We start from the raw sequence: 18,203 nt of genomic DNA, 5'->3' as shown, positions 1-18,203 counted from the left end.
CAAACAATCCTGAGAGTTCACTGAGGAAATGTCAACACTGTGGAGAATTTTTCGATTTGAAAAAATTAAAGGAATCCTGTTTGATGTATATTAACCATATCAATATTAACAGCCTACTGTTGGATTTCAGAAGTGATTTGAGACCGACAGTATTATCAGCTCTTGTATTTTAACTACATGTGAAAGCTCTGAAAAATACTTGTACTCCTGCTGAACTTGACCTGCCTTTGGGAAACCTCGGGCAATGCTGCTAATCTGCAAGCTTCATTCAGGCAACGGTGCTTCAGTCTCTTTGAACTTGGAATACCAAACAAACCAGCAGGATATGGCTTGCCTCACCCCCTGCAGATCAAACTCCACCATTCTCTTTGTGAGCCTCTCTGCAAAGTGAACTCAACTCAACCAGGACTGGGTAAAGAGAGACTGAAACTTTTAGAAGCCATGCAGATGCTGTGGCATCATCTCCCTCTGCTTCCCGGTCCCTTCTTATTGAATAAAATCGATCTCGAAGGGTTATCTATTCACAAGAGCATTCACACATCAATAGAATTCCACCCTATTCCTGTTTCTCAGTAGAATGGAAAGCCCTGTTTGTAAAAAAGAGTTCCGGTTGGGTTTCAGAATACACCATGTTCACCCCTGAAAAGAGTGCATGAAAATGGTTGATTAGAGGGGTGGGGACACTAAAACAGAGTTTGATTTGGCAGGAAAACTGTCTACTCAATTTTAAGTAAGTCTTAGGATACTCTCTGTGGGAGATTTGCAGTGCTAGTTAGTATGTGAAGAGGTTAAGGACCACAGAGTTCTAAATTTCTAGAGTAGGCTCAGTGATGTCACATCTTCTCTACTCCTGAAAGGAAATACAGCTTGTTTCCTGTTCTCTCTCTCTCTTTGCATGAGATGGATCCCAACATATCTCTCTACCTCAAACATGTGTCAGAGGCTGCCCTTCTGTATGTTTCAACCATGAACATTTACCTGCATTTTATCATTGCTGCTAAGGACAATGCATGACTGTAAGTAAAGTGTATTTTAAAACTACTTCAGTGTGTGGTCTATTTCTCCGCAGGATGGGTAAAGGAGGACAGTTGCCTCAAGTAACTGGAACATACTGAAATAAGGTTTAAAAGCCTATTCCTATGTTTCACTAAATCTGCTTAATGATGGGAATTAAAATCTGCTGTTGGGGCTATTTATGTACAAGCCCTGCATTTTTAAAAACAAGCACTAGCCCTTGTTGCTGTTGTTTGTTTGCTAACCACGCACATGGGTCTGTAGAGGATTAAATATAATTAATATATCCTCTTACTAATACCCACCACTCTACACTACCTTCATCTGATCTTGCTCCTGATGGTGTGCTAGTAGTCGCCCTGCAAACACACACATTCCTGTTGGTGGCTTGCGGTAGTACAAGAGACAAGCCACATTGTTGGGTACCAACCAATAGGACAGAATGAAGCACATGAAACTCTGCTGTAAGAATCAGCTAATACATGTAGGCAGTCCGAAATGCCCTCTGCACAATGACCACATCATGCATAGTGGCCTTTCCCCTAAAATGGCTGGGTTTAGATTATAGCTTTCCTTTGGGTGGTATTCAATGTCATGCTGTGACAAATGTTCCAGCTGTACAAGTATTGCAGTTTGCCATATAGAACAATCTCTCCCTCCTTCCCATGCACAATGTTTTGGGGGGTTCTCCTCAGCTCCTGCTCAGAGCTAATTAAGCAGAGGGAGGTCACCGGATGGCGTAGAGGTGTGGAAAGCCTCATTGCACAAGCAGAAGTCCTTGTGCAGGGCTTCCACTGATGGGGATTGTTAGGTGAATCTTGCCCTTTGTTTCCTTTTCATCCTTTTTGAAACAGGCGACAAAACATATGATATGAATTCAAATGGGCTGCAGCCCAATATATTCAATTATTTAGAGGCCTCCCATTCATAAGCAAACATCGGTCAGATTCATTTCTCTGCTAAAATACAATCTAGTGTGTTTCTCCTGACCTTTCACTGCTCCAAATGTTGATGGACTCCAATTCACATCAGTCCCATCCAAAATGGCTAATGCTCAGGGATGATGGGAGCTGTAGTCCAATACTACTGAGAGTACTACTGAGTTGGCTGAGAGATAGTGATTAATCTAGAGTTCCCAGTGGGCTGTGAGGCTGGGCAAAGCTTTGAACTAAGTCCAGTTTGACACTAACCACCACACCACTGTAGATTTCTCTAGGTAACAAACGATAACCCTTTCTCAAGAATAATAGAAAATTAGGTTTCAACTATTATACAAATGTTTCCAAGGATAAATATAGTATTTTTGTGTATTCATATAAACATTCATATTCCAAGTTCCTGGGCATAAATAACATTGATTAGCTCCAGCTATTTCCAGTTTTGATGGTTTCTTGGTGCTTAAAGTTTGTGGGTCCCTCTGACTGTGTTCACTGAGGAAATGGCGGCTGCTGCAGGTCTTGCTTCACAGGAGTGAATTTAAATTGACAGTAACCAGAATTAATGAAACCAAGAGAAATTACTCAAAAGATATTCCGCAAGGTATTTTACTTTAATTAGTGGAATATATTGCAGAAAATGTGAGTCATCTGAGATTTTATAGAAGCTACCATATATTACTCTTCTTCTTTAAATGGGAAAAGCAAATGGCAGAAATATCATCCTGAAGTCTTGAGGGTGCATTTTCGAACTGCCTAGATTTTGCAACACTGAACAACAAACGTAACAGCTAAGCATCAGTCACAACACATACATTTAGAAGGTCATTTGTAGTCAGCTAGAATGTTAAAAAGCCTAGCTGTAAAGTCGTCATCCCCCCCCCCCCAATATATTTAAACCTTGTGCCAATTAAGGCAACAATCTTATGCGCAGCTAAATAAATCAGCAGGACACTTCTAAGTAGATATTTGAATCTACATTTCTTTTCTCATTTATCTGCCTGTGTTTCAGGCAGGCCTGCATGAGACATCAGCTGCTCTACCAGACTGTGCTTCAGTAGCCGCTAAAACTGTTTCCAGGTATGCCCCCTCTCCATCTCTTTCCATGTGCAAGCAGTAGCCAGCGAGTGACTATGTTTGGGGCACCAAGGAAGACAGAAGAGGCTACCACTTTGCAAGATAAATATGCTGATTTGTACATATAGATGCAAATTTAGAAATAAAAGAATTTCAATAGAAATGCAATCCATCTCACCGTAGTGGGAAAGATTTCCACTGGGTGACTTGTGCGGTGGCTTAGTTTGCGGCTCTGATGTAAACTGGGGGTGGTCAATTTCAAGACCCCTGCTCACAATTCTTCTAGTTCTTTAACTATAAACTGGACTTGGATCAGACCATCTTTCAAGTAGAGGACTGTCCTTTCAGCCTCCCTCTCTATGGAGGCGCAGATTACAGCTATAACAAAGGCAGCATTTTTTCATCTCCGCCAAGCTAAGCAGTTGGATTCTTATCTCTCTCGCCCTGACCTAGCCACTTTGATCCACGCGATGGTCACCTCCAGACTGGATTATTGTAACTCGCTCTATGTGGGGCTACCCTTGAGACTGACCCAGAAACTCTAGCGGGTGAAGAATGCCGCGGCGAGACTCCTTATGGGGTCTTCACTGCAAGATCACATACTATACCAGCTGCACTGGCTCCCGGTGGAGTACAGGATCAGGTTTAAGGTGCTGGTTTTAACCTTTAAAGGCCTATACGGCCTAGGACCCTCGTACCTACAGGACCACCTCTCCTGGTATGTCCCACAGAGGAACTTACGGTCTGCAAATAAAAACATCTTGAAGATCCCAGGCCACAGAGAGGTTAGGCTGGCCTCAACTAGAGCCAGGGCCTTCTCGGCCGCGGCTCCAATCTGGTGGAACGCTCTGTCACAAGAGACTAGGGCCCTGCGGGACTTGACATCTTTCCGCAGGGCCTGCAAGACAGAGCTGTTCCACCAGGCCTTTGGTCAGGGCGCAGCCTGACCCCCCTCCTCTGGCAATCTGCACAGAATTTTGCTTAATGGTTGCCATCAATTTGATTTTAATTAATTTTTATAATGAAATGTTTTTAGAATCGTTGGATTATTTTGATTGTTGTTAGCTGTCCTGAGCCCAGCTTCGGCTGGGGACGGCGGGATATAAATAAAATTTATTATTATTATTATTATTATTATGACAGCCTTTCAAATACAGAATGGGTCTGCTGTAAAAGGAGACATGACCACCTTAAATGTTCTCTCTCTGGTGAAGGTAGACTCATTCATGCAGTTGTATTTAACCCCAGTCAACTCCCAGACACAGTAAAAAGGTAAAGGTAAAGGTACCCCTGCCCGTACGGGCCAGTCTTGACAGACTCTGGGGTTGTGCGCCCATCTCACTTAAGAGGCCAGGGGGCCGCACACGGAAACGCCGTTTACCTTCCCGCTGGTAAGCGGTCCCTATTTATCTACTTGCACCCGGAGGTGCTTTCGAACTGCTAGGTTGGCAGGCGCTGGGACCGAGCAGCGGGAGCGCACCCCGCCGCAGGGATTCGAACCGCCGACCTTTCGATCGGCAAGTCCTAGGCGCTGAGGCTTTAACCCACAGCGCCACCTGCGTCCCTTAGACACAGTAAAGCAGTAGGCAAAACTCTTCCCATCATGTAGCTCACTGACATATTTCTATGACCATGGCTGAAACAAATAGATGCAGTATTACTAGTACTAACCTCAAGCCAAGGGTGAGTCTATGCCCCTGGTGTTTGTGAATATTGCAACCACTTGCACAGGGATTAATCAGGCGGGATTTCACATCTCAATCAGCAGAGTGAAAGTACACCATGGGAAAATAGTGTCCACACCACTGTGACATGTGAATGGGAACACATTCAGAGCTTAGTCTTATGCAAATTGCATAAAATAATTGCAGCACTATCATCCTTGGAACCAGAAGGCATCAGAGGATGGAGGCAGCACTGTGTGGGGCAGGGCTGAATAACGTACTAGTGCTTCTCCCCCTGAGTATAATCTGAATCATCAGCCACACAAGGTCATGCGTCATGGCCAGTGCTTTTTCCCCACGCTGTACCAGCATCTCTTGTTGTTGTTGTTAAAAAGTGTGACACTTGCTGTGACAACTTCATGGCGAGTACAGGCACCTATTTTCCATTTCAGCGTGAGACTGTGGTGTTTCTCCATTCTTGGCAATGCAAAACACACTACTGAATCTGAGAGTGCTCAGTTGAAATGAACGGCCTTTAAATTTGGATGCTTCACAATGCTGATGGGACTTGAATTTGTTCATTCTTTGAAGCCATTTTGCCTTTGGTGTATTACTGCAATAGTAAATATAGTTACCCAATTGTCAGTTAAAAAAAGCCACCTCTTTGATATTCTAAAAAAGGAACCTGTGTTGAAGAAATACAAACATATTGCATTGTTTCGTTAAAGGCAGGAAATATTTTTTTTAAAAAAATCAGTTTGATTTTCATACATATATCATACATTATTCAACTTAACCAATCGTTTTATAAAGTCTCCTCTCCCCCTTCGCTTCCCTCCGTTTCCATTTCCGGTTTGTTAAACCACTTGTTGCATTCTGCTGCTTATATATAAGCAGTATATTATCACATTGTTGTCTTTCTTGTTCTCTCTAATTACATAATGTGAAGGCAGGAAAAACTTAACAACAACCACCCTCTGAACTATTTCACATTCTGAGACTTATCTGATGCTTTTGCTCCATCCTTCAACTCAGGGTGGGATACACAGTTAGACACAATGCTGCTAAGTTTCTGCTTATTTAAGCTACTACACAGGGTAGGATATGAAAAAGTGTGCTCTCGACTAAAACTCTGAAAATACATATTTTATGGAATGCGCTGTGGAAGCCCTAGACACTGAGGCATTGCACCAACATCCATCTAATGAGTGATAAGTTAGGAGAGCAATTGGTGTAAATCCTAATGGGAAATGCATTTTCCTCCCCTGTAGTTCTTTGTCGGGGAAAATGAAAGAGCTGCTCCCTCCTGATGCACCTGCCAATAAGATAATAGCTTTGCATCCCTGCATAAAATGGTGAGTGATTACTTCTGCTGCACAGCCCAACGGCAAAGTCAACTTCCAAATCCTTTGCAGGCATCACCCACAGAGTACATAAGAGGCAAGCAGCACAATGTATTGCTTGCCAAAATGCCCACTTGGACGGCTTGTTTGTGTCTGTATATGCACAGGATTACAGTGAGAGAAAGAGGTCTCCATTTCTCATATCCAACATAAACAAGCCCCCTATTTATCCCAGGGGGTTAATTTGCCTGGACTTTGATCCATCACATTGTGCCTGGTGTTAATATTTTACTCCAAATGCCATATCATCTTTTATCTTTTATTTATAGTGATCTTCATATTCATTTCTCAACCAAGGCTGGCACTGCAGGGGAAGAAGGCATTGATCTTTAATTTCCCCCCCTTTTTGTAATGCATACTTTTTGACCCTGAAGAAACAGCAAAGAGAGAACTAGAGAGAACGGAGGGAAGGCGGGGGACCCACCACACAGTTTGGGAATTCTTCACAGGAAGCTAGAGACCAAAAGCAGCCTTTGTCGCTCAGCAGGAGGTCTAGCTACAAATAAGAATATATCTATATCTATATGAAGGTTTTGTGAATTTGTCTTCAGGAGGGAAGCAGCCTGTGTCATGCACATCAATTGAACCTTGAATGCCAAATGGCAGGTGGAGGAGAGACTAAGATCAGTGAGGTAAACGTTGGCACAGCATCACTCTCCCCTCTATATTTGCAAAGTGCAAATGAATCTGCATGTCGCCTTCATTGACTAAGCTACTAACTACACAGCCATTGCAAAGATGTGCTTCAGGTGCAGATGGGGGAATGTTTATCAGCGTATATCAGGTGGCCATATGCTTCTGACCCTCTGGGTCACATGCTGAAAACTTCATATCACTGAAGCATCATGCAAGATACACAATTTCATGCATGGCAAGACACTCAACCACCCCCCTCTCTCTCATTCTCTCTCGCCCTCTCTCCTACACTGTCCTGACTCATATACCACCTGTGCACCTCTGTTTTACCACAACTTGTGACAATATGCATTATCCACTCCATCCTCCCGAAATGCCCCCTGGCTCTTTTACATCCTCTTTCTGTTTGTTGAAGATGCAAGGAAAAGAACTGTCTGGAAGCAATGAGGGGCTTGTGAGGATAATAATGTCAACTGATTTATACAGCACTAGAAATATTTGTGGTATGCTGCAAAGGTCCCTGCTACAAGGCGGTTACAATATGCCTTCTTTATTTGCTAATGACCGCTCCCCGCTTAAAACGGGGGGCGCCCTTTGCGTGGACGCGTGCAGCCCCTAGATCTGGAGCGGCCCCAACAGCATAGGCTTGGCTTTGCCTTTCCCCAGGTGGGATACCTGGAGGTCTCCACCTACCTCAGTCAGTTGTCCAATCCCATCTGGGGGAAGTGTTGCCAAGGAGACCAGGCCAGGTAGGGGAGGGATTACCTGCCCACACAATAGAGGGAGGATCTTACCTGGGAATCCTCACTTGGCTCCAGAGCTTTGCTATTATTTGCTAATAGAAGCTATCTTTTCCTTCCTTCCTTCCTTCCTTCCTTCCTTCCTTCCTTCCTTCCTTTCTTGGGTGGGGGAGGTGATTTAGGCTGGGAAGAGGACATGGGAGAAAAAGGCAAAACTTCTCTCCCAGAGTATCACTTCTCAGATCTTCACAGCAGTCCCATGCTAAGGAGTCAAACATAAAGTGTGGGAGATTCTCACTGCATATCTCTTGTGTCACTCTAGTTTGACCCTAAATTTTGACAGCATTGGAAAACAGCAGAAGGAGGGGGAGAGGGACAGAGCAGAAAGGCAGGCTGAATGGGAGAAAATGAAAATTTCTGAAAATATGGGGCCCTCCCAGATTGATTTTCTAATTTGTTAACCCAGCAGCCAGTGACAACCTCTGCAAGTGGACGTGACATTTTAAATGAAATATTTTCAGTGAGGAGCAACCACACAAAGCCCAGGGAAGCTTACATGGTCAGGAGCAAACACTCCAGTGACAATATTCAGTGCTCAGGTGGATCCTTATTTTATAAATTTCCTAGCCAATTTGTAGCACAAAATCAATTCTCTTTCAGATCACTCCTGGTTTTTTTTTAGTTACACCTCCACAACACACTACTGAAGCAAGCTGACACTTCTATGATTCCTTCCAAGCCCCGATCATTCATTTGTAGGATCTCTAGGTTGAAAATGTATGGAGTATAACAGGGTTGAAAATATGGAGAATCTGCCTCGTGAGACTGCCCTTCATTCCCCAAACATCATTGATCAAGCACAAAGAAACAGGATCACCTGCTCTTCCATATGGCTGCACTTTATGGGGACAGTCAGGTGTGAGTGAGTGAAAGAGGATAGAGGAGAAAAGAGGGCAATATATATTTATTTAAGAAACGAGATGTTAACCCTGCACATTCAGGTCTTGGGGTGGTAAAAGGCAGAGCATCTTCAGGAAGCGATAGAAAAATCATGAAATTTTCAGAGGGGTTAGAAGGTTAACTGGGGAAACAGCAGCAGCTGCTTTTCTTTCCTTATTTTAAGCCTCTCTTTTTTTGCCATACCAGTGGCATTCCTCTAAACAGCCCAGAGCCCATGCTACGCTAAGCAATCCTGTGGCCACATCCGCTTCTCACTGCTCCCCTAGAGGGTTCTGTGTTGTGACGCAGGGCTGTTCCCAGTGCAGAGCTGAGGGCAGGGGGAAGTGTTGGGAAGGGAATGCCATGACATTCTTATTTTCTTTTCTTCCAACAACACAGAACAACGTGTTTCAGAGAGGTATTGTGGGATGGACCTGGTGACCAGTCGATGTGGAAAACTATTCTGCATCAAAATAAATAAATGAATAAAAGGGTGGGATTTTGCCACTGCTGCCACTTTTCTGGTAAGATTTATTTCCCCCAGAAATTTTGACATAGCGTGTTCTCCTTCATGGAGAGCACGTGTTTCAGTGGGGTCTAGCAAGTCATCCCTCTGTTGCTGGGCAGGTAAGTTTAGATGGCCCCATTTGCAATTGGGCTCCTCTATGTTGTTGGGGAGATTTTAATGTTGCTATTTCTGATTGACAGCCTAGTAGCTTTAGATTCCCTGCGTGCAGCTTTGAGCTTCCTCTTTTCGCTGTGCGCATCGGATCACCCGCCCTCCTTCCCTATATTTAGGGTTGTTCGCATTGACCTTGCTAAGCATGTCATGGGGTCATCTGCTTCGGGGGCAGGGGCCTGGTAGGAATTTTGTCCATTTGGCTGATTGGCTGGTGCCATTTGGTTTTTGCCTACTGCATAGCAAATCGTCACAACTTGTAAGGTTGTGGTTAGGCATTGGTTTAGGCATTGGTTGGTGGAGGGGCATGGATTGGCTGTGCCTGCCCCTCCAATGCTGCTGCTGCAAGGGTATTCTGTTAAAGGAATCCAGGGGCTCACCATGCTCTTGTCTGAACCCCTGGCAAGGGGCTAGGGCCACGCAAGAGCCCCTGGGAGCATTTCGGGAGAGGTGAGGGCAGGTCCCCTGCTCCATTTTCTCTCCAAATTGTTTTCCCTTTCTGATTTTCGTGGGCATGCGGATGTCAGTCTGTCCCTGGGCGGGGACAAATAGTCGCAACCAATGCCTAAGCAACCACTCACATTTTTTGCATTTTAATAAAGTTGTGGCCAAAATTATGCCAAAAATCTTAAACTAAAATTCTGTGTGAGCTGTGTTTATTTGAGGGTGGCTTGGGGACCACGACACACAATGTTCTTTTGCTTCCCCTGAAATTTTCAGGCAATCTTTTCCTGCCCCCAGTTTCATAGAGTTGGAAGAGACCACAAGGGCCATCGAGTCCAACCCCCTGCCAAGCAGGAAACACCATCAGAGCACTCCTGACATATGGTTGTCAAGCCTCTGCTTAAAGACCTCCAAAGAAGGAGACTCCACCACACTCCTTGGCAGCAAATCCCACTGTCGAACAGCTCTTACTGTCAGGAAGTTCTTCCTAATGTTTAGGTGGAATCTTCTTTCTTGTAGTTTGGATCCATTGCTCTGTGTCCGCTTCTCTGGAGCAGCAGAAAACAACCTTTCTCCCTCCTCTATGTGACATCCTTTTATATATTTGAACATGGCTATCATATCACCCCTTAACCTCCTCTTCTCCAGGCTAAACATGCCCAGCTCCCTTAGCCATTCCTCATAAGGCATCGTTTCCAGGCCTTTGACCATTTTGGTTGCCCTCCTCTGGACACGTTCCAGTTTGTCAGTATCCTTCTTGAACTGTGGTGCCCAGAACTGGACACAGTACTCCAGGTGAAGTCTGACCAGAGCAGAATACAGTGGCACTATTACTTCCCTTGATCTAGATGCTATACTCCTATTGATGCAGCCCAGAATTGCATTGGCTTTTTTAGCTGCCGCGTCACACTGTTGACTCATGTCAAGTTTGTGGTCAACCAAGACTCCTAGATCCTTTTCACATGTACTGCTCTCAAGCCAGGTGTCACCCATCTTGTATTTGTGCCTCTCATTTTTTTTTGCCCAAGTGCAATACTTTACATTTCTCCCTGTTAAAATTCATCTTGTTTGTTTTGGCCCAGTTCTCTAATCTGTCAAGGTCGTTTTGAAGTGTGATCCTGTCCTCTGGGGTGTTAGCCACCCCTCCCAGTTTGGTGCCATCTGCAAATTTGATCAGGATGCCCTTGAGTCCATCATCCAAGTCGTTGATAAAGATGTTGAATAAGACCGGGCCCAAGACAGAACCCTGTGGCACCCCACTAGTCACTCTTCTCCAGGATGAAGAGGAACCATTGATGAGCACCCTTTGGGTTCGGTCAGTCAGCCAGTTACAAATCCACTGAGTGGTAGCATAGTCAAGACCTCATTTTATCAGCTTCTTTACAAGAATATCATGGGGCACCTTGTCAAATGCCTTGCTGAAATCAAGGTAGGCTACATCCACAGCGTTCCCTTCATCTACCAGGCTTGTAATTCTGTCAAAAAACGAGATCAGGTTAGTCTGACATTCTTCAGGTCGGGCATTGTTTTCATTGTTTTCAGGTCGGGCATTTTCAGCTCAGTGCTATGCAAAGAACTGAAGAGCCCGTCTAATCTCCACAATCAAGCTGTAGCAGTGTTTGTTTGGGGCATGTATGGGTCTTTTAAAATCAGCCCAAGGGTCCCATTTTCTCTTGAGAAACCTTCTGGGGGGGCCACATGCCAGTGCTGGGCAGCGCCAGAGGCAAAAGTGGGCAGAGCAAGGAATGTAGAATTTATCTCCGTATAGCAAAGCTGTGTTCTACACCCACTCACACCCACCCCTATCTTCCATTCAGGCTACCATTATCAGAGTACAAGGGCCCATTCTAGCCAAGCCAAAACACCCAAAGAGTTTGTGAAGCAGGGCCACTCATGGGTGGGGCCGGTGAGGGGTGGGGCCTGAGGAGAGCTCCAAGGGCCATACACAGCACCTTGGAGTGCAACATTTGGCCCCCAGGCCTGAGCTTTCTCACCTCTGGTACAAAGCAAAGTTTAGCTAAAAGTTCTGTCAACTGAACACAGGAATCCTATTGTTACTATAATGGCATGAACTTTATAAAGCTTATCTCTTTTGTTTTATTATGTCAGTGTAATCTGACCAGGGCTGGGAGACCATACTCCTTGAGAGCCAGTGTGGTGTAGTGGTTAAGAGTGGTAGTCTCGTAATGTGGGGAACCGGGTTCACGTCTCCGCTCCTCCACATGCAGCTGCTGGGTGACCTTGGGCCAGTCACACTTCTTGGAAGTCTCTCAGCCCCATTCACCTCACAGAGTGTTTGTTGTGGGGGAGAAAGGGAAAGGAGAATGTTAGCCGCTTTGAGACTCCTTAAAGGGAGTGAAAGACAGGATATCAAATCCAAACTCCTCCTCCTCCTCTTCTTCTTCTTCTTCTTCTTCTTCTTCTTCTTCTTCTTCTTCTTCCTTTCATTGGGTCTTCACATTCAGTCATTTCCTAATTTCCCTGTTTTGCAACCAATTTTAAGTACAGTGGTATCTTGGTTTAAGAAAAGCTTAGTTTATCAACAACTTGGATTAAGAACACTGCAAACCCAGAAGTAGGTGTTTAGGTTTGTGAACTTTACCTTGGAAGCAGAACATGTTCCGCTTCCTGTTGAGTGTGTTGCATTTGTAAATTGAGTCCCCCGCTGCTGTGGGAAAGCACGCCTTGGTTTTAAAATGCTTTGGTTTAAGAACGAACTTCCAGAATGGATTAAGTTCGTAAACCAAGATACCACTGTATAAGTACAGTGATAGTGATAGTGATAGTGATAGTGATAGTGATAGTGATAGTGATAGTGATATTGATGCTTCACCACAGCAAATGGGCTAAAAGCCACAAATCTATTTCTCACATGCAGTAAAACCTCACTTGTTTGCACCTCCCACATCAAGGTCTTAAAACACACACAGACAGCAGGTTTATTTATTTTGTTCCTCCACTTGTCTTTATGGTTGTGTTTTAGCTGTCCTTTCTCTTCCATTCCCTGGAGACAGCCAGGTATAATTTGCTGAGAGCTGATCACCACAGCTCTTCCTTTACAAAATATTTAGTTTTCATGTCACCTAACCAACTGGCATTCAAGGCTGAGTGCAGTGCTCCAAAGGATTTTATAAAACTTCATCATAAGAAAATCACAAAACAAGAAGCCCGGCTGTAAAATACACAAATCAACATCATTAGCAAACAGGCTTTTCAAAACATCACCAGGAAGAACAACTTTGCTCTACAAATAAAACACCACCTGGATTCTAAATATTCTCCCCAGAGCTTACACAAGCATCTTTTTTTCTTGCCCTGTTTCTTTAGGGGGGAAGAAAGTCTGCACTCAATAGCAACATATTTCACAGGCTAAGTGATGGCCCTGCTCTGCCCTCCTGCAGATTTAACTTCCATGAATGGGGAGTAGTTAGAGCTTCATAAGTTATGTAGACTCAGACTATACAGGACTTTATAGGCAAAGCCAGCTCTGTAACTTAGGCTTTCAAATTATAGGTAGGACAGTCTTCAGAGAATTTGACTGTACATATTTCTGCCGCCATAATCCTAGCAGGAAGAATCCTTCCCATACAAGCTGGAGCTTCCATATCATCTTCAAAGGCAGGTCCAGATAGAGAACTGGGCCTAATTGAACCCTAGAAGTTACAAGAGCATGGGTGATAGATGCCAGGCACTCTAAGTGCCCCTATTTTCCAGGGACAGTCCCAGATTTACAGAAGCCGTCCAAGTTTCTGATTTGATCCCAGAATGTCCCACTTTTCCTTAGGACGTCCCTGTTTTTATCAGAGAAATGTTGGAGGGAATGGGATGCTAGGCCTCAATCTCTATGAAAAGTGGCAGCCTGTAAATAATGTGGAATAATCATGCCTATTAGTGCCATTAGTGAGATTCTCAAAGTGATTCTTGTTCCAGGTTTTCAAGTTTGCAATTGATATATTAGTGGTGGTGAAGCACCAAGTCATGAGCAAACATATCCACTACAGATATGGATCAATGTCCCTTGTCATTTCTGTATTTTCTGGACTCAGACATAACTTCAATGAAGCTCTATGTCAGGCTTCAAGGTTCATTGACTGGTTGTAAAATCTATACAGAAATCTATCCATGGTTTCACATTGTGGTTTGTTGCTGGAAAATAAACCATGGTTAGTCTGCTAAGCTGGGTTCAGACATTCATAAATTACACTTTGGCTAAACAAACCTTGACTTAGTGTTATGTGCGAGCTGGGCCACTTAACAATATGCAGGAAATATTAAGGCATAATAAAATAAACAGGGAAGCAAGCTTAGAATATGTATGTCAATGATTTTGTTTAGTTGTAAAGGAACAAATATTCTAAGATAATTTTAATACAGACGAAATTAATTCGTTCCGCGAGTTTTTTCGTCTTGCGATTTTTTCGTCTTGCAAAGCACGGACTTTGGAAAAGCTTCAAAAATCACTAAAGTCCTCAAAAACCTCAAAAAAGGCTACCTCACCGCGTGCTATGAGTTGCTCCTCGAAGTGAATGCATGGTTTTAAGAAAAAGGAAACAAACTTGCAAGACAAAGGAAACAAACTTGCAAGACGTTTCTGTCTTGCGAAGCAAGCCCATAGGGAAATCCGTCTTGCGAAGCAACTCAAAAAACGAAAAACTCTTTCGTCTTGCAAGTTTTTCATCTTACGAGGCATTCGTCTTGCGAGGTACCACTGTACTTGAATATCATAGTCCCAATGATGTACCTCTCCAAGGATCCAGATTTCCCCCCAGTGGATTATTGCCATTATTATTATTATTATTATTATTATTATTATTATTAACCTTCTATACAGTTTAAAACCAGGATTTTTAAAAACAAACAAACAAACAAACAAACAAACCCAAACTCAAATATACTTAAAGCAAAACTAAACCCATAAAAAATAGGCATTCATGGCAAAGACCCATTTATCTAGCTGAGAAAGGCTGCCAGAACAAAAATGTCTTTAATTGTTTCTGGAAAGTATGGAAAGGGGCAGCCATTCTAAAAGCCCTGCTCCAATTTACTGCAGTCTGGGCTTCTGAGTTACAGGAAAAACTCTCCCATAGCAATGCACTGAATAAGTACAGGATAAGGTCATCTCTCATGTAACCTGATCCTGAGTTGCAGAGGGCCTTATATGTTTGAACCTTGAACTTGATTCAGGAGCAGACCAGCAGCTAGTGCAAATCCCACACTGTGTCCTCTTTTCCTACAAGCAACCTATTTGGGTATATTATGCATACCAAATTAAGGTACCTATATCAATGTATATTTATTAGTTGTTTGTGTTGGTGGCCTTACAGTACATTTGTGTAACATTTGTGTTTCCTTATCTGCTGTACGAATAACTATTGCTCATGAGATTTCATTGAAATTTCACTGAAATCTTGCAAGATCTCATTGGAATCTCATGAGATCTCATGCACTCTGTGAATGGCATTAGGTTTTTTTTGGGGGGGGGTTACTGCTGCGTCACCACAAAGATCCCTAGATCCTTTTCACGTGTACTACTATGGCGGGTGGCGCTGTGGGTTAAATCACAGAGCCTAGGACTTGATGATCTGAAGGTCGGTGGTTCGAATCCCCGCGATGGGGTGAGCTCCCATTGCTCGGTCCCTGCTCCTGGCAACCTAGCAGTTCGAAAACACGTCAAAGTGCAAGTAGATAAATAGGTACCGCTCCGGCGGGAAGGTAAACGGCATTTCCGTGCGCTGCTCTGGTTCGCCAGAAGCCAGTGGCGTAGTGTGGGGGGGTGCGGGGGGGCCAGCCGCACCGGGCGCAACATCTGGGGGTTAGGGTTAGGGGGCACAAATCCACGGGTTAGGGGGCGCAAATTACTTGCCTTGCCTCGGGTGCTGACAACCCACGCTACGCCACTGCCAGAAGCGGCTTAGTCATGCTGGCCACATGACCTGGAAGCTGCACGCCAGCTCCCTCGTCCAATAAAGCGAGATGAGCACCGCAACCCCAGAGTCAGTCACGACTGGACCTAATGGTCAGGGGTCCCTTTACCTTTTTACTATATATAGTACTATATTTGTGCATCTGGTTCTTCCTGCCTAACTGCAGAACCTTACATTTGCGCCTATTGAAATTCATTTTGTTACCTTGGCCTCTGTCCTCCAATCTGCTAATGTCATTTTGAATTTTGATTCTGTCTTCTGTGGCATTCGCTATCCCTCCCGCTTTGGTGTCATCTGCGAATTTGATGAGCATCACTGGTAAAAGCAGGCAGGACCTACGAAAAGCCTTCTTCCACAGGCTTCAATATCTTTCCCTTCCCAAAAGAGCCCTTGGTCTCTGCAGAGCTACACAACACTGCCTGTCCCTTTGCTTTCCCCACCCCAAATCCATTTGCCTTATAAGGCAAGCAATCCTATATGATTCCTGACACTGCTTGCCTTGTTCATCTTCAGTATCGGATACAGTATTTTCAATTCTGTTGCATCTCAATGTTTTGCTTCCATGTAGCCTAGTTAGACTTTAGAAACGAGCCTTTTCCTTTCCTGGCAGCTCTCTCTTTGCCCTCCAACCCAACACAGCAGTATGTGCTCCTACAGGGTTAACATGCTTGGCTTTTGGTTTAGATTCATAGAGCACATTGTGTCCAGCCTTAATATTTTACACTGTAAGCCATATCATCTTTTATCTTTTATTTATAGTGATCCTCATATTAATTTCTCAATAGCAGCTGGCACAGCAGGAGGGACAAGGCATTGATCTTCCAATTTATCCGCTGCTCTTACATATCCCGAGGTCGAAGTCAGCAACAGAGATTGATGGAGCGCTGGCACCAATCCAGCGGCAGTGTGTTTCTCATGCATGAAAATCAACAACAGGAAACTGAAATTTGACAATTGGCAGTAATATCAGCCAGCTCTGTAATAAATATAACAGGATACTCTTTAATAATTTAGTAGGGTATCTGGTATTCAGTAATGAAAAATCAGCCATGTGAGCGACAGGGTAGGGAGCTTCGTGTGACACCGTGTGTGTGTGCGTGCGTGTCTCTGTGTGTGCACATTTGTTTGTGCATGTATGCAAACAGCAATAGCTAACACAGCTATAATATTTGCCTTTAATTTAGAGACCAGGAAGGAATAAAACAAAACTGGGCTGGATCAAGCACCTTGTAGTGTGTGCCTTGACTCATTTGATTGAATCCTCTGAAGTTATTTGCTCTTCAGACACCTTTATGCAGGGCACTGGCTCTCTGATTGTGGCATAGTGTGCGGACTTGACTACATGGGATTAGGGGTGTGAATCGTAGCCATGGTTTTCATCTCTCTCCCCCCCTCTCTCCCCCCCTTCCTCGCCTCAAGCACAGCAACAGGTTTTTGAATAGTGATTGTGGATATACTAAAAGAGATTATCGGCAGGCCAGCACTTAGCATGGGAAAAGATGATGAGCAATAGTTTTAACACCTGGTGAAATAGCAAGCCAATACATAAATAAAAATTAATGCCTACATTTTGAATAAGGACTGTTTCATCCATCCTTGGGTGGAAGAATTTGGAAGGGAATGGCTGCAGCAGGCTGTTGGATCACATGGCTTTCAATCGCTGTCTGTGGGGGTGCATATACAGTGGTACCTTGGGTTACAGACGCTTCAGGTAACAGATGCTTCACGTTACAGACTCCACTAACCCAGAAATAGTACCTTGGGTTAAGAACTTTGCTTCAGGATGAGGACAGAAATCATGTGGCGGCAGCAGAGGGAGGCCCCATTAGCTAAAGTGGTACCTCAGGTTAAGAACAGTTTCAGGTTAAGAACGGACCTTCAGAATAAATTAAGTTCTTAACCCGAGGTACCACTGTAGTTCCAAATGTGGAGAACATATTCCCTCTATTAAGTATGAGCATTTATTTCACAACAATGGGAACTTGAACTGAATGAGTACCCATTCATTTGAATTTTCATTCATTACAAGGTGATGTTCATGAACTAGGATAGAATTGGTTCACTTAATATGCTTGTTTATCATATTTGTATCTCTCTGTTCCTCCAAGGAGCTCAAGAAGGCATATATAGTTCACCCCGTCATACAATCCTATGAGCTTGACTGGTATCTGTGAGGGGCCTAAAGCACACTGTGCGTTCCATGCCCAAGTGGGGATTTGATCTCTGACAAACCCCTAACAATGCTGGCTCTCAAATCATCCCACTTGTACCCATCTGCCACTAATTGAAAAGGGAGTGGCTTACTTTTTAAAAAAATATTTTTAATTGGTTTTTAAACAAATACAATAACCATTAAAAACTTATCCAGCAGCACATCCAATTGTGTTTGTTTTATCCTTTGTCTCTAGACATACACATTCAACATTCAAACATATTACTTAATGTAACCTCTCCACTGAGAATATTGAATGGTTGGTTTAAGAAGGCTTACCTCACTCTGGCAGAGGCAGCTGATTTCAGCAGCCGCCTTCTGGTGTTCACCATTTTATTTTCCCAGAATGCACTGGGTGTTGGCAACGAGTTTGGGGTTGTCAGCTGCCATTTTCTTTTACTATGAGGCAGTTGCTAAATCAGCTCTGCTAGTACCACAGACCGTGGGAGGAATGAGAAACCAATCAAACAAAGAAATCTAACAACCATCAAAATTGTGCTCAAAAAGAAAAGAAGGCAGCAATGAACTACTAATGA

At 43.8% G+C, this 18,203-nt stretch overlaps 1 long non-coding RNA gene across 1 annotated transcript in view; it reads right to left on the bottom strand.

The window, feature by feature from the left end:
• Window positions 1–14,158, bottom strand: part of LOC307227095 — a 684,774-nt gene extending 670,616 nt beyond the window's left edge. Inside the window, exon 1 of the long non-coding RNA XR_013843804.1 lies at window positions 14,097–14,158. This is a non-coding gene — a long non-coding RNA (uncharacterized lncRNA). The remainder of the gene's footprint in view (window positions 1–14,096) is intronic.
• Window positions 14,159–18,203: the final 4,045 nt, after the last annotated feature.

This window comes from Podarcis cretensis (assembly GCF_951804945.1).
Source record: "Podarcis cretensis genome assembly, chromosome: 11".
Classification (NCBI taxonomy): domain Eukaryota; kingdom Metazoa; phylum Chordata; class Lepidosauria; order Squamata; family Lacertidae; genus Podarcis; species Podarcis cretensis.
This window is presented reverse-complemented; position numbering and strand designations above follow the sequence as displayed.